At 44.1% G+C, this 25,749-nt stretch overlaps 1 long non-coding RNA gene across 1 annotated transcript; it reads left to right on the plus strand.

Annotated features, from left to right (window-relative positions):
- The first annotated feature begins 611 nt into the window (after window positions 1-611).
- Window positions 612-25,263, plus strand: LOC148898210 (uncharacterized). The gene is made up of 4 exons (XR_016114974.1): window positions 612-1,030; window positions 1,135-1,217; window positions 24,675-24,850; window positions 24,966-25,263. It is a non-coding gene; the product is annotated as an uncharacterized LOC148898210 (long non-coding RNA).
- The last annotated feature ends 486 nt before the right edge of the window (window positions 25,264-25,749 follow it).

Consider the following 25,749-nt stretch of genomic DNA (forward strand, 5'->3'; position numbering starts at 1 on the left):
TACAGTCAGTGATGGGAGGCTTCCTAAAGATGTTGTCAATACAAAAGATCTTTCAAACACACACAAACACACACACACACACACACACACACACACACACACACACACACACACACACACACACACATATGCGAACACACACACAGATACACACACACGCACACACATGCGCGCACACGCACACACACACACACACACACACACACACACACAAATATGTACAAACAAATCGGTATTGATTTACAGGGAAAACAAGAACAGAAGGGGTGGAGCAAAAGCAAAACAGTCCACAATCACAACACATCGGGGCAAGATGGATCTGTTGTTGCATACATCACGAGGAGATTTTTTTTGTAACTACAGCTTGCTTTGAACCTACTGTGATGTTGTGTGGTCTTTATGTAAACTCCTTCAATAAATTGTTTAGAAACTTTGTGGATTCCCTTCTCTTTGTTTGTCTTTGGAGGCCCATTGATGTCTCTTTGCTATGCAAAGAGACATCAATGCAAACCCAATTTATGATGACAGAGGTAGCCGCTTGCTTGAGTACATATGCAACGGGTGTCCTTTGAATAATAACACAGAAGGGTGACGCACAAGAAGGTTTTCACTTCAGAGTGCGAAGGAAGAGTCAAACTGGATCATCAGTATGCAACATTAACACTGTGTGCACCCCCTCTCTCTGCCTGCATCTGATTTGGGTCCAGGGCCCAGAGCTGTGGGCTGATGTTGTTATTGTTGTTTTTTATGCTGAGACTAGGAGTACCTGCCAAAAAGTGCAATAACAAGACCTGGAGGGCCAGTACATTTCTCTGTGCTGTGCTTTATTGGTGGAGGGGAGCACCAACCATGATGCCTGTGGACAATCAAGAGGCAATTTGCTGAGGGGTGTGGTGGGAGTGCAGGTCTTTTTCTTTCCTCAGGGGGCAAGTCACTGTCAGAGAAAAACCTCCGCCCGCTTCTCGCCGTACGTCATCAAACATCACAAGAAAAACGGAACGTCGAACTGAGATGCAAAGACGTTGACAAGGTAAGATTAAAAGTATCAAAATCCAATTTACAATGGCACCTTTTAGTAAGATGATAAATTAGCATTACACATCATTGACAACAACCATGATCTGTCTTGTTCAGTCGGGACCCCACTTCACCCCATCAAGAAGTCCAAGGATCTGGCCCCCTTAAGATCACACTGTTGGATTTGTATGTGTTGTCAGGTAATGCTTTTAAAATTGTATCTTACAATCAAGACATGAAACCAGGTAGTTACTAATTCACTGGTTTAGTCTCACCCCCCCCCCCCCCCCCAAAAAAAATATCAACAAGAGAATCAATGAAAATTTGAATCATCTCATCTCATTTTCCGTACCGCTTATTCCTCATTAGGGTCGCGGGGGTTGCTGGAGCCTATCTCAGCTGTCTTCGGGCACAAGGCGGGGGACACCCTGAATTGGTTGCCAGCCTATCGCAGGGCACACAAAGACATACAACAGTCACTCTCACACTCACACCTAGGGACAATTTGGAGTGGTCAATCTGCCTGCCATGCATGTTTTTGGAGTGTGGGAGGAAACCGGAGGACCCGGAGAAAGCCCACACGGGTCTGGGGAGAACATGCAAACTCCACACAGGAAGGCCGGACCGGGACGCAAACCGGCGACCTCTGCACTGTGAAGCCGGTGTGCTAACCACTCGACTACCGGGCCGCCCAATTTGAATCATTAAACATAATAATTAATGCAATCTGAATATTTCTAATCTTATTGATTTACTTCCCCATTAATCGGGTTTGCTCATTAAATACAAAATGAGCTGCTGGCAACTTCAATACATAGTGGTCATTCTTCATTCTATCGCAGAGGTCGGAAACCTTTTTGACTAAGAGAGCCATAAAAGTAAAATGTTTAGAAATGATTTTCAGTAAGAGACACACACACACACACACGCACACTCACGCACGCTCACGCAAACACACACGCACGTGCGGCCACTTTTCAACAAAATGTCAGAATGTATTATTTAAAATGACTTTGTGATAGTACTCACCGTTAACAGGAATGGGTTTCCGTTCCTCGTGATTGGTAAAATTTCAGCCAAACGATCGGAATGAAAGTCAACTTGCCGGGTCCATAGACGAAGTTGCTGCTAGCAAGCCTGCACACGGCTCATTAGCTTCCACACTTGCTATCTGCAATATACTTGTATATTGATGTGTGTATAGTATATTGATGCTAACGTTAACATGGGGCTTGTTAAAATGTCACTGACATTCGACTGTTTCATCGATGTTATTGTTTCATTTCAAATTAGAATCAGAACCTTTTCTCTCCACAAAGGCGAATGCTCCGGTGCATTCAAACTGGAGTGTACTCCTCATTTTTTTTTCACTCGTTGGGCTCATTTAAATGGCCGTTGACCTGTTTCAACATGACGGCGAGTATCATCCAATAAAAATTGCGCTTTCCGCCAACCTCGGTCAGTGTCATCCAATCAAAATTGCGCTTTCCGCCAACTGCAGCCCCAACAGGAAATGAACGTCGAAAAAGCGAGAATGTATATTTAGTGTTAGCCATATGCAATCATCAAAAGAGCCATATATGGCTTGCAAGCCATAGGTTCCCGACCACTGTTCTATCGTATTCATTTTATTCTAAATCCTATCGTATTGTGTGCTCTCCAGATCAGTTGAGGTCTATGAATTATAGGAACAATAAGATGTCATCTTTGAAAACGAATGATGCCAATATTAGTTACTCTCTAATAACAGGAGCACAATATGTTTAAAAGGTTATACCAGATGGTCGGATTTTCGTTAGTTCGTCTCCTTCATCATTTTGGGTGGGGCTTTAAAATATGCACCTGGCTCAGTAGTTCCATGTACATTTTCTTAGCATGTAGCTACTCTCGATCAGCACAAAAGTACTTTCATCTTGACCCATCCAAAAATAAATCGGGAAAAATTTGCACAACCATTGAATATTTTACTTGTTACCTTATAACTGTACACATTAGGTGAGAAGAAATTGTTCAATGACGCTCAGTGTTCATTGGTACGTTTGGAAATTTCCCCACGTTTGTTGGTCCACTGACCAAATCTGTTCCTACACTGTATGATGATAAAAATCATTGCGAATTCTGTTTTGCTTCAAAATCCAAGAATAGTCTGTTGAGATGAACCATTTAAAATCACATCATTATCACTATACAGATTACGAGTGATTTCAGAGATTTTTCATCTTTTAAAAATGACAAAAATGACAAAATGCTGTGTCGTAGTCCAGTAAAATAGAGCATTTCTACCAAATTCACAAACACGTCAATATAGACTTTGTCCAAGCATTGAAATGCCGTTGCGACTGTTGCTGACCGGAGACTAATATATGTCATCAAATAATCAGGAGCGTCCGGGACGAGTCGACTTCATGTCCCAGCACGACAAGAGTAGGAACAACACAGCCCCAAATGCACTCGGCTCGACTTGCACTGACAGAAAATGATTTTTTTTTTAAATCCTGAGTGCTCGGGCGCCAGTCTTCTAAGAGACTGTTGTGCAAGTGTCCAAATAGCTTAATATACATATGTTCATAAATTGTGTTGCTGTTGACTATTGTGAGACGTGATGAGTACAGTCATGAATGCGCAGCAGAGGGATTGCCGACCACGTGTGTGTTCCCATGTTACAGTGTGCTACATTTTTGATTCATCTCATTTTCAACATCACTGGTACCCGACTGTGATTGCCGTCACACAAAAGCCAAAGAAAAATAAAAACACGTGTGTGGAATGAATCTTTTAGATGCTGAGCTGAATCTTGCGAAATTTGCGGCAGGCATGCATGGCGGTGGTTTGGAATGTACTGTATGTGTTCAAATAGGACATTTTCATAAATTCTCTTGTGAGTTCAGGGGTTCGGCAGCTCTCACTTGGCTTCCCACAGAATTCGGGAACTGTGATAAGATTTTAAGACATGACTTGAGTACAGCTGTGAGTACTTTTGCCACCTCTGTGTGCCTTCTGGTTGACTGATGATCCGTTCAGGGTGTCCCCACCCTACTGTCTGAAGACTGCTGGGATAGGCTACAATACCCCCCCCCCCCTTCCCCCGAACCTTGTGAGGATAAAGCGGATTGGAAAATGGGTGGATACTTAATGAATATGCTTTGGTCATCTACCCTGAAGGAGAAGGTTCAGTTACATGGACAACAAAGGAGTCAGTAATACACCGAGGGGTGGCTTCAAGTATACGGACGTCAGTGGAACCCCTCAGACCTTGCTGCATTCACCCACATACAGGGGAAAGCCCATTCATTCCATGAAAACTATTAACATAACTCACAGGGAAAATTGCCCTATAGGAGTCAGCTTTTTCCATGAGCGCCACGCAGTCGACACACTGTTACAATCATTGTCAGCTTAGGACATCGTGTGCAGTATTTAAAGGAAGAATAAGAATAAGAATAAGAATAAGAATAAGAATAAGAATAAGAATAAGAATAAGAATAAGAATAAGAATAAGAATAAGAATAAGAGAGGTGGCAAAAGTAAAAAAGGAAATGAGGAAAATGAAAGGAGAAAGAACGGAAAAAAAGTGCTGAGCAGGGAAAGTGAGTGGGGTTCCAGAGATTTTCCCCCGAACACAAACACGTCCACTGTTGATTTTTGTCATTTTCTTGGCTCTGTCAAATACAGTAGTTGGCAGAACAGTAAGCACTCTGGTGGTTTGTATGACTTGTTGTCATGGGCTTAAAGGTGGGTTCCCGCTGGCTTGGCGTATGTGCTTTCCCTCCCTCTTCTACCTTGAGACTGCTTGCACTTATGGAGCACAATTTTATTCATTCACTCTTGGCGAGGCATCACTTCTCAGTGTTGCTTCTGCTACCCTGTTGAGCGGGACAGCATGAACATGCGCTTTAAGTGTATTGTACATTTTTGGAGAGATTCCCAAAAGTTTAATGATGGGCAAAAAAGCAGGCAGCCCAAGAAACACAAAGATGTACGAGGGCCCGCGAAGGTCCTATTATTATAAACAATCCATCTACGTATATGCAGAGCAACTGCTGGAGCAGGCTCAGCAGAAAAAAACAGGGGATGGGGGCAAAAAGCAATGAAGGACAGAAAAATGCTGTTCTTACGAGGAGGGAGAGCGAAATCTGTCTTTACAATCCCCTGTTTCGGCTTGCCAACTTTCTGCTGGCTGTTGGTATTGCGGAAATGAGAGCGTGCTAGAATCTCCCCTCCCGAGAATAACACAAACCCTTCAAAGCTCAAATCAAACACACAATCCACGTCACAGGAAACCATTTTGAAGCGTAAAACCTCCCAATGGGAGCTCCATTTGAATGCTGCGGGTATGCGCTGCCTTGCTCGGCCCCAGCGCCCCCACTCACCCACCACTACCTCATCCCCCATTGCTCTCAAGGATTCAACCACAGCCTAACCCGAACCGCACTACCTCTCAGACGACAAGACTCCCTTTCACTCCTGTCCGTCTCTCTTACTTAATTCCACTTCCATTTCTCTACCATCTTCAACTTTCATCCGTTCAAAAATCAAAAATAAAAATACTTATTGTCAGAAGCAAATAATTGATACATCATTGTATGGAATGGATGCTTCCGTTGATGCCACATGGAGTCTGCAACACCGATTCCTGTATTTGCCTCCTTATTCAAATCCTCACAGCATTGATAAGGGTTTCTATTTGACACTGCTCTTCAAAGTTTTGTCAAAATGTTGTCGTGCTATTAGCCACTGTCCGACTATCTTGAAAGGACAGAAAAAAAGAATACAACAAATATGGTGTTGACTTATCCACAGCACTTGACATCAATAGATCACGCAAAGGCGTTTGGGGACTGAGAGGTCATGACAAAAGTCATGAGACAGACATCAACTCTCACTTCCCCTGCCCTTGATCCCATCTCTCATCTCAAAACCAAACCACAAGTTGTCATAACTCCATCCTCCAAAGACCCCCCCCCCCCACCCCAGATCTGCAAAAGCACCTCTTCCTTCTCCCTTTTACCCATTTTCCTCGACTTCGCTCAGCAATTGAAACACAAAGGTCAGAAGGGCAAATGGGCGGCAATCACAGAAGTTTGTTTTGGCGCTTTCTTGCTCGACACTAAGTCCTTGGCTGTGCGGGAGCAATGTCGCCACCTTGCCTGCTTGCTGCCTGGGAAACAAACACATCCTTAATCACCCTGAGGCCCCTGCATTCGCCAAGGCCACACTGGTTGAGCCCTGTCTTACAAGCCCTGGCCCAAAAAGTTGGGCCTCCATCTGGTACACTCAGGCCATACAAGTCAGGCTCTATCTACTGAAGACAGGCCGCACTAAAAGCAGCCAAGCAGTCAAATCAAGGTCATGCTAGTTGCCTGTGGGTTGTTGAATTAGGTCCAGCAAGCATGCCGAGCCGTTCTAATCGAGTCCCCATGGCCACACGTAGAACAGAGAAGTTAAAACGTGTCAAAGAAATCCAGGTCACAAACGTCCAGTCATGCTCGTTGAAATTTGGCCAGAAAAGACTGATCTATTTTTGGCTGAGTGAGCACTTCTGTCATTGGTTTGTCTAAGTGTTGGATAACGGTGGGATTCTCTGACGTAAGTGGTGTGCAGCTGAGGGTTGGCCGCCAGCTATGCCAGATATGATGTAAGGCAGGAGACCAGAAGTCTTTTACCCCATCCACCTGGAGAAATCTTGAAAAAAATGATACTTGACACTTCCAAATCAAACTTTAAGAAGTTATTTGGTAGTCTTTGTTATTTCAGATAAACAAGCAAATGACAAATACCAGCAACAAACAAGTCCATTTTATTAAACTAGCTCCAACAATAAAAGAAAAAAAGTCCCGCTAAAAAAATGGTGTGACATTGCAAACTCTGCTGATTTAAAAACCATTTTCACATTAGTCATTTTGAGATAAATTTTTTGACATTTTGAGACAATTCCACCAAGTAAGATACTTCCAAGATGGCGCCGCGGATGGCAGCCTCGGTCACACGCTCCCTAGTATTGTTCCTGGTTTTGTCATTTTCATTTTTTTTTGCGATCCTACGCGACTCAGTTACACGAGGGAAGAGTTACTGAGCATTGGGGAATCCACTCTTGGACTATTTTCACCGACACACCAAAATCTACAAGGTTTTTCGGGGCTGCTCGCGAGCGGCGTAGCAGCTCTGTACGGAGCTTTGAGACGCCGGCGTAGGAGGGGGAAGAGAGCCGGCGTGCTCGTCAAGCTACGGCAGCGTGGATTTCGAACGCCGCTCCCATCGATCCACCTCGCTAATCTACGCTCACTACCAAACAAGATGGACGAACTTCTGCTTCTCACAAAGACCAATAAAACGTTTGCCCGCTCTGCTGCGCTGTGCTTCACTGAGATTTGGCTCAGTGACAGCCACCCGGATTCCGCACTACACCTACCCGGATTCCGTCTCCTTCGGGCCGACCGTGACACGGAGCAATCGGGGAAATCCAAAGGCGGTGGACTATGCTTCTACATCAACGAAGAATGGTGCACTGATGTCACGATGCTCGACGCACACTGCAGCCCTGGTTTGGAATCGCTGTCTCTCAACTGCAAGCCATTCTACTCGCCACGTGAGTTCGCTTCCTTTATTCTCGTTGCCGTGTACATCGCGCCACAAGCTAATGCTATCGCGTGTATACAAACGCTAGCGGACCATGTGAACCATCTCGAACTAAAATATCCAGAATCACCCCTGATCATTTTGGGCGATTTTAATCAAACACGTTTAAACCGTGAACTTCCCAAATACAAGCAGCATATTGACTGTTTCACCAGAGGAGAAAACATTCTAGATCATTGTTACACAGCCCTCAAAGGTGCATACCGGTCTGTTGTGCATGCAGCATTGGGTCTTTCTGACCACTATTTAATCCACTTAATTCCCACATACAAACAGAAACTCAAATGTGTAAAACCGGTAGTCAAGACAGTTAAAGCATGGACAGATGAAGCAAAGTTATCGCTACAAGAATGCTTAGACTGCACTGATTGCAGTGTCTTTGAAACTTCAACGGGCACATTGGATGAATACACAGACACTGTAACATCATACATCAGTTTCTGTGAGGACATGTGTGTACCAACAAAGTCCTTCCGCTCATTCAACAACAACAAGCCATGGTTCACTCCCAAATTCAGGCAGCTTAGGAAAGAGAAAGAATCCGCATTTAAAAGCGGCGATCGAGCAGTTTACAAACTTGCCCGAAACAGGCTGACGAAGGAAATTAACATCGCAAAGAAAAGTTATGCGGAGAGGCTTTTAACAAACAGTTCTCCGCTAACGACTCTGCATCTGTGAGGAATGGCCTGAAAGCAATAACAAATTATCGTTTACCTTCCCCCCAAGCAGTGTACAACAATGGTATGGCTGATGAGTTAAATACATACTTTTGCCGATTTGAAAAGGACACCCCCATTTCCCTGGTCTGCCCACCATTACCAGAAACTACCATATCTCCGCCCTCTGCCCTACAGATCCACGAACTGGACGTTAGACGGCTCTTCAAGCAGCAGAAGATCAAGAAAGCTGCAGGACCTGACAGAGTGTCCCCCTCCTGCCTGAGAGTCTGCGCTGACCAGCTGGCTCCGGTCTTCACACAAATCTTCAACAGATCCCTGGAGCAGTGTGAAGTCCCATCCTGCTTCAAACAGTCTACTATTGTCCCAGTTCCAAAGAAACCAGCACCCTCGGGATTGATCGACTATAGACCTGTCGCTCTGACGTCTGTGGTCATGAAGTCCTTTGAACGCCTCGTGCTGAACCACCTAAAGAACATCACCGGACCTCTGCTAGATCCTCTTCAGTTTGCCTACCGGGCAAACAGGTCTGTGGAGGATGCAGTCAACATCGGACTGCACCACATCCTCGACCAACTTGACAACTCAGGAACCTACGCAAGGATCCTGTTTGTGGACTACAGCTCTGCGTTCAATACCATCATCCCAGAACTCCTCATCCCCAAACTTCTCCAGCTTGGTGTGTCCCCCACGATCTGCCAGTGGACCCTCAGCTTCCTGACAGGACGGACACAACAGGTCAGACTGGGGAAAATATCCTCAACACGAACCACGAGCACTGGAGCCCTGCAGGGATGCGTCCTCTCTCCATTGCTCCATTGCGTCCTCTCTCCATTGCTCAACGCACCCAGCTGTCAAATTCATAAAGTTCGCAGACGACACCACGGTCATCGGTCTCATCAAAGACGGCGACGAGTCTGTGTACCGACAACAAGTGGAGCAGCTGGAGCTCTGGTGCAGCCGTCACAACCTGGAGCTGAACACGCTCAAGACAGTAGAGATGATCGTGGACTTCAGGAAACATCCATCACCACAGCTACCCCTCACACTATCCAACTGCCTGGTGTCAACCGTTGAGACCTTCAAGTTCCTGGGAATCACAGTCTCCCAGGACATGAAGTGGGAGGTCAACACCAACTCTATCCTGAAAAAGGGCCAACAGAGAATGTACTTCCTGAGGCTGCTAAAGAAGCATGGCCTGCCACAGGAGGTACTCCAACATTTCTACACGGCTGTCATCGAATCCATCCTGTGTTCTTCCATCACTGTTTGCTTTGGGGCCGCCACAAAAATGGACAAAATCCGACTTCAACGGATAGTTAGGACGGCGGAAAAAAAATTATTGGCACCGCCCTACCCACTCTCGAGGACTTGCACACTGCAAGACTCCAAACTAGGGTGCGGGAAATCATACTGGACCCTCCGCACCCTGCCCACCACATTTTCCAGCTACTCCCCTCAGGCAGGCGCTACCGATCCATGCGCACCAAATCCAGCAGACATTTAAACAGCTTCTTCCCCCAAGCCATTAACTCATTGAACAGTAGCCCAAATGGAATTGTATAGTGCCTCTTTGCAATTTTTTTGCTGATGATACTAGTGCAGCGTGTTCGACCGGAAACCAATTCCTTGTGTGTTCTACATACTTGGCAATAAAGATGATTCTGATTCTGATCTGATTCTGATTATTACCAATAAGCAACGGGCACTTTTAAAGTGCCTCCTTGCAAAGTGTGCCTCTCCGATCCATTGAAATGACCTTATGATGGACGGACTGGAGAGTGTCTGCCCTCAACACATTACAAGCATCAGCAAGAAGTTACTTGATTATAATGTAAGAAAATTTGTGGCGTCGGTGGACACTCACCCCTCCGGTGCAATCACACGTCGATTGTTATGCATTGTCGATTGTTATGCGAGAGGGAGATGCTGGCTGGCTGGCCAAAATGGTTGTACGCGTTGCCGAGCTGCTAGCGCGCGGGTCGCATGTCCGATGTTACTTGTATATGGTAAATCCCGACAGCCTGGATTGATTACAAGACAGCCTGACTCGATGCCACACACATGGATCACGAAATGCGTTTGGATTTGTATCAGGTGAATGGGACCCTAAGAGGATTTGCTGCAAACTCGATGAAGATGTGCAAAACCACACTTGAAGCCACACTGAAGACACTATCTATCTATCTATCTATCTATCTATCTATCTATCTATCTATCTATCTATCTATCTATCTATCTATCTATCTATCTATCTATCTATCTATCTATCTATCTATCTATCTATCTAAGTCAAAGTCAAAGTCAGCTTTATTGTCAAATATGCTAATATGCATGACATTCAGCACATATGAAATTACTGTCCTCTCGGACCCAGCATGCAAGGCACTTATTACTTTAACAAACATAATAAACATGAAAACGCCAATTTGCCGGGAGAGGTCTATCTATCTATCTATCTATCTATCTATCTATCTATCTATCTATCTATCTATCTATCTATCTATCTATCTATCTATCTATCTATCTATCTATCTATCTATCTATCTATGAGTCTGTCCGTCTGTCCGTCGGTTCACTACAATGAATAGGGACCAAGAACAGTGAAAAAAGTAAAAAAAAGACATAAGGAACATCAAGCTTACAGCAGGCTTTAAATTGGAATCTGTCCAGCAGCAGAGTAGGACCAGGATTAAGTGAGACTTATTTTACCCCATGGTCTCTATGGAACTATCACACAAGGATTCCTGCAACAGATTGTATGGACACCACTGATTCTTGATTTAAACACCGTCCATTCAAACAGGATAGAGGAGTCATCTAAGTAGAGTAGACTAAACTGGAGCAAGTAGCTGAGAACAAACACGTTGCCAAGAAGTTGGAAAAAAGTGTCCAAAAGAGAGGAACCGGTGCTCTTTTACAGGACGCCCAAAACAAATAAGACTGACACCTCTTGTAAATGTATTTTTAAGTACCTCCAAGGTTGTATGCCTTCAAGTCACAATTTACAATTTAGCGTTCAGTTTGGAGTTCCAACATCATCAATCGTCCCTGAGGAAAAAATGGAGTTGCTCAGAAACTTCTTGTGAGACTTCAACTTGGTAAGCATCTCAATCAAGAGCCAAAACTGGTCCAGATGCCTTCCCCTGTGGACACAGTGTTTAGCTCGCACCACTTTTAGGAGATTTATGGTCACCTTTTTGGTCATCACTGCCGTCCCTGGGTCATATATATATATATATATATATATATATATATATATATATATATATATATATATATATATATATATATATATATATATATATATATATATATATATATATGGGTTCCATCCCAAGTCCAGCACCCTGAGACTGTACACAAGCCGTAAGGAAGGAGGCCGGGGACTAGTGAGTGTGAGAGCCACTGTCCAGGATGAAACATCCAAGCTCCATGAATACATCAAAGAGAAGGCTCCAACGGATGATGTACTCAGAGAATGTCTCAGACAATGGGGAACAGAGGATGAGGTGCTGGAAGACGGACAATCATGGGAGGAAAAGCCCCTACACGGGATGTACCACCGAACCATAACAGAAGTGGCTGATCTCAAGAAGTCCTATCAGTGGCTAGAGAGGGCTGGCCTAAAGGACAGCACAGAGGCACTCATCCTGGCTGCCCAAGAGCAGGCCCTGAACACCAGAGCCATAGAGGCAGGGATATACCACACTAGACAAGACCCAAGGTGTAGGTTGTGCAAAGAGGCACCTGAGACAATCCAACACATAACTGCAGGGTGTAAGATGCTGGCAGGGAAAGCCTACATGGAGCGCCATAACCAGGTGGCTGGCATAGTCTACCGAAACATCTGTGCGGAGTATGGACTGGAAACCCCAAGATCAAAATGGGAAACACCTCCCAAGGTGGGGGAGAATGACTGAGCAAAGATCCTGTGGGACTTCCAGATACAGACCGACAAGATGGTAATGGCCAACCAACCAGATATCGTGGTCATAGATAAAGGGGAAAGGAAAGCCGTTGTCGTGGATGTAGCGGTCCCGAGTGATGGAAACATCAGAAAGAAGGAACATGAGAAAATCGAGAAATACCAAGGGCTCAGAGAGGAGCTGGAGAGAGCCTGGAAGGTGAAGGTGACAGTCGTGCCTGTGGTGGTCGGAGCACTCGGGGCAGTGACCCCCAAACTCGACGAGTGGTTGCAACAGATCCCGGGAACAACATCGGATATCTCGGTCCAGAAAAGCGCAGTGCTGGGAACAGCACGGATACTGCGCAGAACCCTCAAGCTTCCTGGCCTCTGGTAGAGGACCCGAGCTGAAATGGTGGACAGACACCACCCATGGTGGGTGAGACGAGGATTTTTTATATATATATATATATATATATATATATATATATATATATATATATATATATATATATATATATATATATATATCAGTATCCATGCTGTTCCCAGCACTGCGCTTTTCTGGAGATATCCGATGTTCTTCCCGGGATCTGTTGCCACCACTCGTCTAGTTTGGGGGTCACTGCCCCGAGCATGTGAGGGTGGGTGTGTGCGTGTGTTTGTGTGTGATTTTTATTTACTGTTTTTAATAAATGTGTTTTTTTATGTCTTGAATTTGTAAACAATTTTTTCACAAATGAATGGTATGATCAGAATCAGAATCATCTTTATTGCCAAGTATGTAGAACACACAAGGAATTTGTTTCCGGTAGAACACGCTACAGACCTGTTGCTCTGACGTTTGTGGTCATGAAGTCCTTTGAACGCCTCGTGCTGAACCACCTAAAGAATGAATGATCATATTGGTTGATATTGGCTGGTTGGCCTCTGTACCTCTAAGAAGGTTGAGGACCAATGGGCCAGAGTAAATCTGAAAAAGAGATGACATCACTGAGAAAATGCTGAGCTGGATTTAAAGGCTACTGGCTGGAAGAGGTCCACTCCCACTGAGCCCCATGCTGCTGACTCTCTTGAGATGTACAGTGCAGGTTGTGTTCTCATCTGTACATGGTGGGTTAATTGAAGAGAGGTTGAATATTTTAAGCATCCCCTCCACTCTTCTACTTTTGTCTCCTTGACTTCGCTCTCTTGCTGTCCTCTGTTCAGTTGTGTGTGCATTAGTCAAGTGCACACATGACCCGGTTTTCGACTACTGAAGTTCATATTTGAAACCGGCATGAAATCAGACTGTGTTGTTAGGGAAAGGTTGTATGCAGCGCATCATCCAAGTTTGAATACTATCTAGTCAGGGATGCTGTTGGATCTCCAATGTATCAGTTTTTAAAACAATTGTGTCACAGCATACAATTAAACTGTTCATTGGTCAAAGTGTATTGCTCATATAAAACTAAAATTGCAAAGCGTTTAACACCCTTTAATGTGTAAAAGTCGCATCAACGTGAAAATGACAACTGATGAAGGCACCTTTTGTCACACAATTTTAAAAAGAAATCAGCTTTATTTTCAACATCAATCAACAGCAAAAAATATTGGTGCACCTTGGATCTCCTCTTGTATGTATGAGAATCAGAATCATCTTTATTGCCAAGTATGTAGAACACACAAGGAATTTGTTTCCGATAGAACACGCTGCACTAGTATCGTCGTCCAAAAAAAAAAATAAAAAAATCTGCTAAGTGGCACTATACAGTTCCATTTTGGCTACTGTTGAAAGAGTTCAAAGAGTTAATGGCTTGGGGGAAGAAGCTGTTTAAATGTCTGCTGGATTTGGTGCGCATGGTATGTATGTATGTTTGTATGTATGTATGTATGTATGTATGTATGTATGTATGTATGTATGTATGTATGTATGTATGTATGTATGTACGTACGTACATACGTATGTATGTATGTATGTATGTATGTATGTATGTATGTATGTATGTACGTACGTACATACGTATGTATGTATGTATGTATGTATGTATGTATGTATGTATGTATGTACGTATGTATGTACGTATGTATGTATGTATTCATGTACCTACGTACGTATGTATGTGTGTATTGTCACTGTCATTCAAAAGCATACTATTATCTTATAAAAGGCAGCAGTTTTGATTTAGCTCTTATAATACATGTGGATTAACATGAAATTAACATGGTGGTTGTACATCGACCCTGCATTCCCAACAACATTCAGGCTGAATGCAGAAGAGTGTCATAAACACTCTATTGTCACAATTCAAGTCTAACTGACTTTAAAAATGGCCCACACTCACAGATATACAATTCCAGCCTTTACTATCGTCTTGTACAGAAGCATATTGCCACACACACTTGGGTTCACTAAGACAACCAGCAGAGCCTGCTGAGTATTCTGAAGGCCTCTCTTGGACTAGCGCCATACACATTCCTCCTTCCTCATTGGTTCATCAGAGCTCAGCCGGTGGACTCTGTCACCCCATAAGTGATTGTGTGTGTGTGTGTGTGTGTGTGTGTGTGTGTGTGTGTGTGTGTGTGTGTGTGTGTGTGTGTGTGTCAGCGTGCGTGCGCGTGTGCGTGTGTGTGTGTGTGTGTGTGTGTGTGTGTGTGTGTGTGTGTGTGTGTGTGTGTGTGTGTGTGTGTGTGTGTGTGTGTGTGTGTGTGTGTGTGTGTGTGTGTGTGAACAATTGGCCGATAAAATGCACCCTAATGCGGCCCCACACTGCCCATACAGTATATATACAGTCTTACTGTACTCACATCTATACACATGTTGGCTTAGAGCCAGGAGCAACAATTGAGGAAGGACACGCTGGAATGAACGTCGGCTGGCTATTTACTTTTACTTTGAGTACAAAGAAGCAGTGCATTGCGTCACGAAAGACTATTAAAATTAGGTTTGTTTTGGGGAGCAAAAAGCTGTGAAATGAAGATATTAATCTCCTTATAAAGAATGAGTTGGACCTCTTTACTAAATTTGGGATTGATGTGGTGCTACTGCATTTTGTTTTACTTGCCTCGGTACCATTTTTTCATGATCGTTGGAGTTGCGTGAATCATTGTCTGGCATCCAATTTATTCAAACATGCGCTGTTGTTCTGGATTGGACTAAATTACTACTCTTGGTCATATTTGGTTTGATCAGATGAAACATAAATGTCTGAAATTCAAATTTAGGGGAATAAAATATCTTTCAGTGACACTGAAACATATGGTTGGTTGATTTTGGGGAGCAAAACAATTTTGCTCAATTTAGAAATGAGACAAATATAAGTAAGCTGTTGCATGCCATAAAACCTATTAAAGTTTTAATTATAGTTGTACTGTAGTTATAACATTGAACTTCTTGCACAATATAAAATAAGTTAAACAATGTGAATGGTCAAATAAGACTATGTTGACAAAATGAAAAGCCTGAAGCAGACTTAACTGTGACACGTTTTCCTAAAAAATCCGAGCTGTCTTAATGGCATTTTTCCAGATCATGTCATGCAGGCTGACAAGCTCACAGACAAAACAAAAGCTTTGTTGTTCTTGTTTTTTAACGAGACAGTTAATGAATGGGCAGCCATTTCAGAGACCCAACTGTATCTGAATAAATAGTCTCCCTACCTCTGAACCTAAAAATGCAAAATAATTATGAACTGTAGCTACTGTTTGTATTAAGTAGAGTAATTCATTGTTTTTGCTGTGGCATAAAAACTGGATTTGAGCACCTCCACAAATTACAATTCGTATGTTGGTGAGAAGAGTATATTTTAGAACATATTTGGGACTCTTTTGTCACTAAATACTTTCAAATCCAACCGCCTGAATGCCCCAACTTTTTAATTTGTAATGTATTGCATAATATTTAGTATCAATTCACTCCAATATTATGTTGGTATATTCGTCAATCCAGTGTTTCTCGAGCACACATCTGCGACTTTGTCTTTCCAGTTGTTTGATAATTGCATGTTAAGCAACTGTCAGAGGAGAAAAGGGCTGATGTACAGTGTACGTGTGTGAAAAGATGAAAACAGTAAGACTCACTCAGTGTATCAAATGGGTTCAATAGTGAAGACAGAATAACAGAAGTTAACTGTGGCCTGCCCTCCCATCTGGGTTGCAGAGCACATAGCCTAGTCTGGAGTATGAATATGCACATGGGAGCACACACCCACATGTGCACATACGCATCTTCTTGCGCGTTCAAAATCAGTGAAGCTCTTACTTGGTGGAATTGTACTGGCTGGAGACTATGCCAAGTCAATAACCCAGAATTATCCCTGATACTGAACTTCCTGGAAGGGCTGACTGGTCTCAGCACTCCACGTACCTGCTTCGTGCTCCAGCTACTGCCTGACTGTATGGTGGGTTGCATGGGGATCAGGATGGTCGATCGTTTCTCAGTATCTGTCTCCGACTTACTCCAACATAATAATGGTTCTCTGTAGTTGATTAAATTATGTTTTTCCTCTGAGGAATCCGATCCCATGTCTTTGTTCATCACACATAATTAAACAGGGGTTAATAATTTCCTTGAATCAACCACAGAGCCTCAAAGTTAGTTGTTCCCATCCAATTGAGACAAGGCAGAGCTTTAAGGGTGCGCTGTGGATATTGGCTTAACCAGTACATACTAACAAGGATGTGTCTTATTTGAAGTCTGTGCAAGATGCCTAGATATGAGTCTTTTTGTTAAAATTGTGACATTGTGGTCAGAAATACTTACTGAAACGTATGGTTTCATTTAAAAACCTCACAAATTACCCCAAAAAAAGAACATTGAGTTCTGAACCAGCTCGCTTCTAATACGAAGCAACCCTAATTGAGGGAAGAGATGTCATTCTTGTGTGTCATTGGATTAGACAATGGTGCATATTGGTAGTGTCAATATTTGTGAAAAAGACCAGAGTTAACAAATGACAGTTAGTCAGCTAACTGATTACTTTGTGGCTGATGGAGGATGTTTTTATCAGAATCAGAATCAGAATCATCTTTATTGCCAAGTGTGTAGAACACACAAGGAATTTGTTTCCGGTAGAACACGCTGCACTAGTATCGTCGTCAAAAAAAAAAAAAAAAAAAAACTGCTAAGTGGCACTATGTCTGTGTAAGCTCTCAGTCATACAGGAGTGGTCCATAGATGAGAAGGTTTCTTCAGCCGTCATCTGTACAAAAGTGAAGGTTTTCGGACGTTTCGCCTCCTATCCAAGAGGCTTCGTCAGCGAACTAAAGTCTGACTGGTCGTATCGGCCCCATTTATATATCCCTAATGTCCAGACATGGTGGCGCCGGACACAGCTATGATAGGTCCCTACTCTCAGGTTGGGGGGGGCAGGGGACCCCTCCCTGTGGCCCCACTGATTGTCCCCTGCCCCCCCCAACCTGAGAGTAGGGACCTATCATAGCTGGGCAGGGTGCGGAGGGTCCAGTAGGATTTTCCGCGCCCTAGTTTGGATTCTTGCAGTGTGCAAGTCCTCGAGCGTGGGTAGGGCGGTGCCAATGATTTTTTCCGCCGTCCTAACTGTCCGTTGAAGTCGGATTGTGTCCATTTTTGTGGCGGCCCCGAACCAAACGGTGATGGAAGAACACAGGATGGATTCGATGACAGCCGTGTAGAAATGTTGCAGCACGTCCTGTGGCAGGCCATGCTTCTTTAGCAGCCTCAGGAAGTACATTCTCTGTTGGGCCTTTTTCAGGATAGAGTTGGTGTTGACCTCCCACTTCATGTCCTGGGAGACTGTGATTCCCAGGAACTTGAAGGTCTCAACGGTTGACACCAGGCAGTTGGATAGTGTGAGGGGTAGCTGTGGTGATGGATGTTTCCTGAAGTCCACGATCATCTCAACTGTCTTGAGTGTGTTCAGCTCCAGGTTGTGACGGCTGCACCAGAGCTCCAGCTGCTCCACTTGACGCAGACTCGTCGCCGTCTTTGATGAGACCGATGACCGTGGTGTCGTCTGCGAACTTTATGAATTTGACAGCTGGGTGCGTTGAGGTGCAGTCGTTCGTGTAGAGAGAGACGAGCAATGGAGAGAGGACGCATCCCTGCAGGGCTCCAGGGCTCGTGGTTCGTGTTGAGGATATTTTCCCCAGTCTGACCTGTTGTGTCCGTCCTGTCAGGAAGCTGAGGGTCCACTGGCAGATCGTGGGGGACACACCAAGCTGGAGAAGTTTGGGGATGAGGAGTTCTGGGATGATGGTATTGAACGCAGAGCTGTAGTCCACAAACAGGATCCTTGCGTAGGTTCCTGAGTTGTCAAGGTGGTCGAGGATGTGGTGCAGTCCGATGTTGACTGCATCCTCCACAGACCTGTTTGCCCGGTAGGCAAACTGAAGAGGATCTAGCAGAGGTCCGGTGATGTTCTTTAGGTGGTTCAGCACGAGGCGTTCAAAGGACTTCATGACCACAGACGTCAGAGCGACAGGTCTATAGTCGATCAATCCCGAGGGTGCTGGTTTCTTTGGAACTGGGACAATAGTAGACTGTTTGAAGCAGGATGGGACTTCACACTGCTCCAGGGATCTGTTGAAGATTTGTGTGAAGACCGGAGCCAGCTGGTCAGCGCAGACTCTCAGGCAGGAGGGGGACACTCTGTCAGGTCCTGCAGCTTTCTTGATCTTCTGCTGTTTGAAGAGCCGTCTAACGTCCAGTTCGTGGATCTGTAGGGCAGAGGGCGGAGATATGGTAGTTTCTGGTAATGGTGGGCAGACCAGGGAAATGGGGGTGTCCTTTTCAAATCGGCAAAAGTATGTATTTAACTCATCAGCCATACCATTGTTGTACACTGCTTGGGGGGAAGGTAAACGATAATTTGTTATTGCTTTCAGGCCATTCCACACAGATGCAGAGTCGTTAGCGGAGAACTGTTTGTTAAAAGCCTCTCCGCATAACTTTTCTTTGCGATGTTAATTTCCTTCGTCAGCCTGTTTCGGGCAAGTTTGTAAACTGCTCGATCGCCGCTTTTAAATGCGTATTCTTTCTCTTTCCTAAGCTGCCTGAGTTTGGGAGTGAACCATGGCTTGTTGTTGTTGAATGAGCGGAAGGACTTTGTTGGTACACACATGTCCTCACAGAAACTGATGTATGATGTTACAGTGTCTGTGTATTCATCCAATGTGCCCGTTGAAGTTTCAAAGACGCTCCAATCAGTGCAGTGTAAGCATTCTTGTAGCGATAACTTTGCTTCATCTGTCCATGCTTTAACTGTCTTGACTACCGGTTTTACACATTTGAGTTTCTGTTTGTATGTGGGAATTAAGTGGATTAAATAGTGGTCAGAAAGACCCGTCCTGTCAGGAAGCTGAGGACCCACTGGCAGATTGTAGGGGACACTCCAAGCTGGAGAAGTTTGGGGATAAGGAGTTCTGGGATGATGGTATTGAACGCAGAGCTGTAGTCCACAAACAGGATCCTTGCGTAGGTTCCTGTGTTGTCGAGGTGGACGAGGATATGGTGCAGTCCGATGTTGACTGCATCCTTCACAGACCTGTTTGCCCGGTAAGCAAACTGAAGAGGATCTAGCAGAGGTCCGGTGATGTTCTTTAGGTGGTTCAGCACGAGGCGTTCAAAGGACTTCATGACCACAGACGTCAGAGCAACAGGTCTGTAGTTGTTCAATCCCGAGGGTGCTGGTTTCTTTGGAACTGGCACGATAGTAGACTGTTTGAAGCAGGATGGGACTTCATACTGCTCCAGGGATCTGTTGAAGATTCGTGTGAAGATGGAGCCAGCTGGTCAGCGCAGACTTTCAGGCAGGAGGGGGACACTCTGTCAGGTCCCGCAGCTTTTTTAAGCCAGGTGTTTCACTCAGCTGTCACTTAAAACCACAGCATTGTCAGTTGTACGTGTCCTTGTCACCCTGTATCATTTTTTCCACTGTGAAAACCCAGGCAATCTATGCAAAACTAGATGAACAGACTAGAAATTGCTGCTTCTTGAAAAATACTATAGAATGAATATGCTGACAGAATCTGCTGAAAAAATTTAACCAGGTATCCATGGATCGTTTATCCATTCATGTGTTGTTCACAACAATACAGTATACAAAAATCTCCAGAGAGCATGAACATACGTCCTGCAGAGGTATCGGATTCCAAGTTTGTCAGAGGAATTGCCCCATCTTTGCTTTTCTCAATGCTCTGGGGCATTGTCCAAAGATATTGTTGACTAACATGATGCCCGAACTGCTGCGCACACGGATGGTCATATTCCCTATTTTGGGCAATTCCTTTTTATGCACTTTCAAGGTGGAGCAATTCTCCCAGCCAGACCTCATACTTCGGCGGAGGGACATGCTTTGCCCTGATTACCTGAATTTAGTCAGTTCCAGTCTTGATATTATTGTGTCAAATTTTGAAGAGTTTCAGAAACAAATATCCTCTATTCTCTCGGTAGCAAATTACCAGAGAAGCAACGGTTTACACTTTATCTCAGGGAGATTGAGGTGTGTGTGTGTGTGTGTGTGTGTGTGTGTGTGTGTGTGTGTGTGTGTGTGTGTGTGTGTGTGTTGGTTGACTTAAAAAAAAATGTATTTTGTATGTGTAAGTGTATTTGAGTGGTTCAACGTTAGAAAATCAGCAGTACAATACATTAATTGCAAAAAGTTCTGGATACTGGAAAAATATCGGGACTTAATCCGAGACCTTGTCAACATGCACCATTGTTCATTGTGTCAGTCTTTTTTTTTTTTTTGCTTGGTCGTCCACTTAAAAGCCTTTCTGTGACTTTTCAAGTCTCCTTGCATCTTTGTGGTAACCCCCTATTGACACAGTATACTCAGTTGTGACTTATGACTGAGAAAAATCACATTTCTAAATTTTTAATGACAATTGGAATTGAACCAAGAGATGTACCGATCGATTCATGGGTCAAATACGGGTTCTGAATTTTGACATTTTCTCGCTTCTTTATCAGAAAACAGAAACAGCGAACAGTTGGGCGGTTGCCTTTAGAAGTTCACACAAGGTCAAATGAAGTTCACCTGAAATGTTTAGTGAATTTTAACAAGTCAGCATTCAGGTCTTGGTCTGGCCAGCTTCATGACTCAGCATGCTCCTCCACTCATCAGTTAAAGACAAACAAGGCCTGTGGCAACGGTAAATTAAGCGTAATATGGATGCATGAAGCTGTCTCGTAAATGTTGAGGGAACATGATATATGCATCTTATATAAATGACAATTTTCCCGCTGTATTGATTTGGGGCTAAATCTTGCATTTAGTGGTCAACTCTCACGTACTCGACGTTCTTTTCTGGCAAGATTCTCCGTCATCTGGTTTATTCGCAAGCAGACACTTTGCTCATTGGGCTGAATTGCCACATCTTAAAAATTTTAAATATGAAATCTTATACTTCTGAAAAGCTCATCTCACACCGTACTATTTATTAGCTCCCAAGTAAATCCCTGTGATTATGAGTAAAAAAATGTGAGCATACATGTATCATTATCATCACGTCGTTATGGAGCCTTCAAGCATTCCCTCAAATTAAAAACAGACATTAGGCCGTTAAGACTTTATTATGTCTCGACGATCTGTGAGTCATTCAATTGTTTAACACCTCCTTCGGCCTCAGTTTGATTCCGCTCACTGACTTACTCATCAGTTGGAGCGGTAGTGATCTCATCAACTGACTGTCTGACAATGCTCTGAAAAACAAGGTTCAAATCATCTTCTTGTCTGCGTGTCATCATCCAATTGTGTTCAACCTAACCGGTGACCAATGATAAATAGATTAGCACCTTTGAGAAACTTTAGACCCATGAAAACCACAAAACACAATCATAAATCATTCATTGAATATTATCGCAGACGTTTGTTTTTTAACTTATGACCGTTTGGTCGGAACAGAACCCGGTTGTAAGTCAAAATCCGTTCAACATTTTGAATAGAGACTCTAAATGACTTGCAAACGATCTCATTTGGACGCCAGGGGGAGGGCGGGCGTGGGTCTGGGTCGCCGGTGTTCTACTGGTGTTCTACCGGTGTTCTACCGGTGTTCTACCGGTTGCCCTCTCCCTGGCCTTTCCCCGCTCTCCACGTAGACGTGCGGCCTGACCCACCACCTCGCCCCGAAGCAGAAGGAACTGTCTCAAAGAGGCGGTGGCGCTGGCCCTGGGCCCGACGCGGCGTTCTCGTCGCGGCGATCCCGCGTGCTCAACCACCGACAACCGGCCATAGTCCTGGCTGGGCCGCAGCCGGCGTCGGGGGACCCTTCCCCCTATTCTTGTTGCGGTAATCCCGAGCGCCGACGCCCACCCGCCTCGGCTCTCGTCCTGGCTGCACCGCGGCCGGCGTCGGTGGACACTCACCCCTCCGGTGCAATCACACGGTCGATTGATGTGCGAGAGTGAGATGCTGGCTGGCTGGACAAAATGGTTGTATGCGTTGCCGAGCTGCTAGTGCGTTGCGGTGCCAGGCCTAGAATTAAAATGTTTAAAATAGGGTCTGGCGGTCGTGGTCATAAGTACAGGTGATCGTAAGTCGCGCGGGTCGCAAGTCCGATGTTACTTGTATATGGTAAATCCTGACAGCCTGGATTGATTACAAGACAGCCTATGACTCGATGCCACACACATGGATCACTGAATGCGTTTGGATTTGTATCAGGTGAATGGGACCCTAAAAGGATTTGCTGCAAACCCGATGAAGATGTGCAAAACCACACTTGAAGCCAATGGAAAGCCACATATCCAAGTGTCCATCAAATGTGGCATATAGCAAGGTGATGCTCTCTGCCCTCTGTTGTTCTGCATAGAGTTGAACCCCCTCGGCCAAGTAATCACAGGCTATGGAAACTGCCTCAGAAATGGAGTTACAATCAGTCATCTCCTCTAGATGGATGACAGAAAGCTGTATGCTAAGAGTGAAAGGGACCTAGACTCCCTGATGGATGGATGGATGTCGGATGGTGACTAAGAGGGGCAACGTAGTCCTCACTGAAGGGGTCTGACTCCCTGAAGGAACAATCGCAAATATTGAGAACATCTCGAAGTACCTCGGTATACCACACGCCAATGGCAACCTTGAGCTAGCAACACGGAAAGCGGTTATGTCCAAATACCTCCAGCGGTTGAGGCAAGTCCTAAGAAGCCAGCTAAAAGGCAACAACGTCTAGGTTGGGCAAAGAGGCACCTGAGACAATCCAACACATAACTGTAGGGTGTAAGATGCTGGCAGGGAAATCAAATGGCTGGCATAGTCTACCAAAACACCCGTGCGGAGTATGGATGGGAAACCCCAAGGTCAAAATGGGAAACACCTCCAAAGATGGTAGAGAATGACCAAACAAAGATCTTGTGGGACTTCCAGATATAGACTGTTAGTAAGTTGGTAATGGCGAAACAACGAGATATCGTGATCATCGATAAAGGGTGGAGGAAAGACGTTATATTGGATGTAGCGGTTCTAAGTGATGGAATCATCAGAAAGAAGAAACAGGAGAAATTGGAGGAGCTGTAGAAAGCCTGGAAGGTAAAGGTGACTGTTGTGCCTATGGTGGTCGGAGCACTCAGGGCTTTGACCCACAAACTAGATGAATGGTTGCATCAGATCCTGGGAACCAGTGGCAACTTGTAAAGAAAGATATACTGTCAAACTGTTCTGAGTTTTTACCATCAACATGTGGATTCATATGGGGTCAGAAGTCACTCTTTCATACCACAGAGAAGATGGCAAAGGATGGCATACCATCAATAATAACCTCATAAAATTGCAATACTATATGTTATTTTTGCTAGTCCGACCTTTCTTAATGATGCTCAACTTTTCTTGAAAAGTGTGTCTTGAAAATGGCTTTAACAGTAAATCTGCAACCAAATAAATTTCTTCTCCTCCTTCAGCCATTTTGGGTTGACAAAACCGCTATTAAATCAACACAATATATATATATATATATATATATATATATATATATATATATATATATATATATATATATATATATATATATATATGCTTATGCAGCTCTCGCCTAATACATTGTGCTTGCTCTTGCCAGTATGCTCTTGTCACTTGCAGCGAATGATAAGAGCCGTTTTTGCCAACTATGACTGACTTATAACAAGCCAATCATAGTTTGCGAAAACTGTGACATGAACCAGTGCCTGCAAGAAGGCGCTGGTACCCCTTTTGGGTTGCCAACTCGAAATTTGTTTGGGTTGAGCAACAGTTTAATCGACACATTTGATGCCACAAGGCCTGCAGAACTGATTGTGAAAGCGTCAAAGTATAGATTTCGGACCCTGGTAACAAATGATGTCTGAAATGTGATTGGTTAAATGCTTAAATACGAAAACACGCATCTGGAAGCAGCGCAACAAGGGAAAAGTTATGAAAGGAAGCTGAAAGACAATTTGGAATTATTTAATAAGAAATCATGGACGAAATGTAATTAATATCAGTCTGTGATTCTGATATTTTTAGGCCAGCAGAGAAGGCTTTGCAGGCCTTGACGGTCCGCCACTGCTGGGAACAACGGATATCTTGGTCCAGAAAAGGGCAGTGCTGGGAAAAAGCCAGGACACAGCGCAGAACCCTCAAGTTTCCTGGCCTCTGGTAGAAGACCCAAGCTAAAATGGGGGCCGGACACCACCCGAGGGGTGAGACGAGATTTTTTTTTCAAATACATCACTAAAGTATAGTCAACAGGTGAACCTAAGAGAATCGCCACAAGTCTTAAATCTTTTGGATCTTTGCATTTACATTTACATTTAGCTTGTCGTCGACGTGCACATTCCACCATGATGTCCCTGATCCACTGGTGAAAGACGCTTTGATCCTCTCCTCTTTCATCTGGAACTCCTTTTTGTAACAAAGAGGGTACAGAAACTGCTTAAGAATGAATGTCTCTCTGTGTCTTTGTGTTGTCATGTTATTTGTTATTTAGTTTTTTTTCTTCTTTTGACTTCAAGACGGCACCGCGAGAGTGGTTGCCTTTCCAGCAGCTCCTATGTTTTGCTTTTCTACTTTCATTTCTTTCATAACTTTGCTGCTGTGAAATGTAAATTTCTCCACTGCGAGACTAATAAAGGCAAATCCAATCCAATCCATAATTCACAAAGACGGTGAACAGTGAGGAGAAGTGCAAACAAGTCCATTTTTGGGGGTTGACTGAATTATCCTTAAAATATATTTACTGTACGCATGAATGCAGTGCTTCTTTTTCACTGTTATTAAATACTTATGCTTACTATCACACTTCACTGGTTGGAAATGTTATCCTGTCATCCTGTTAGGAGTGTGGCTTCCATTGTGAATCAAACTTGTAAACAATCTGGTTCTCTGGACACTAAATTGTTCCCTTCATAGGGTCACGTACAGCAAAATTAGAATAAGAATTTCCTGAGGAAAAACAAAACAAACTGCAAATAGAAATAAACCAAATGGGGTGGAGCTGGTACTGGACGCAGCAAGTATATGACGACAGACAGAATAGCTGGGTAAAAAATAGATTGCAGTGTTGAGAATCAGCTCGCTTGAAAGCGGCGCAGGGGGCAAG

Source organism: Hippocampus bargibanti, linkage group LG05, assembly GCF_051943395.1.
Source record: "Hippocampus bargibanti isolate YZ-2025 linkage group LG05, ASM5194339v1, whole genome shotgun sequence".
Taxonomy (NCBI): domain Eukaryota; kingdom Metazoa; phylum Chordata; class Actinopteri; order Syngnathiformes; family Syngnathidae; genus Hippocampus; species Hippocampus bargibanti.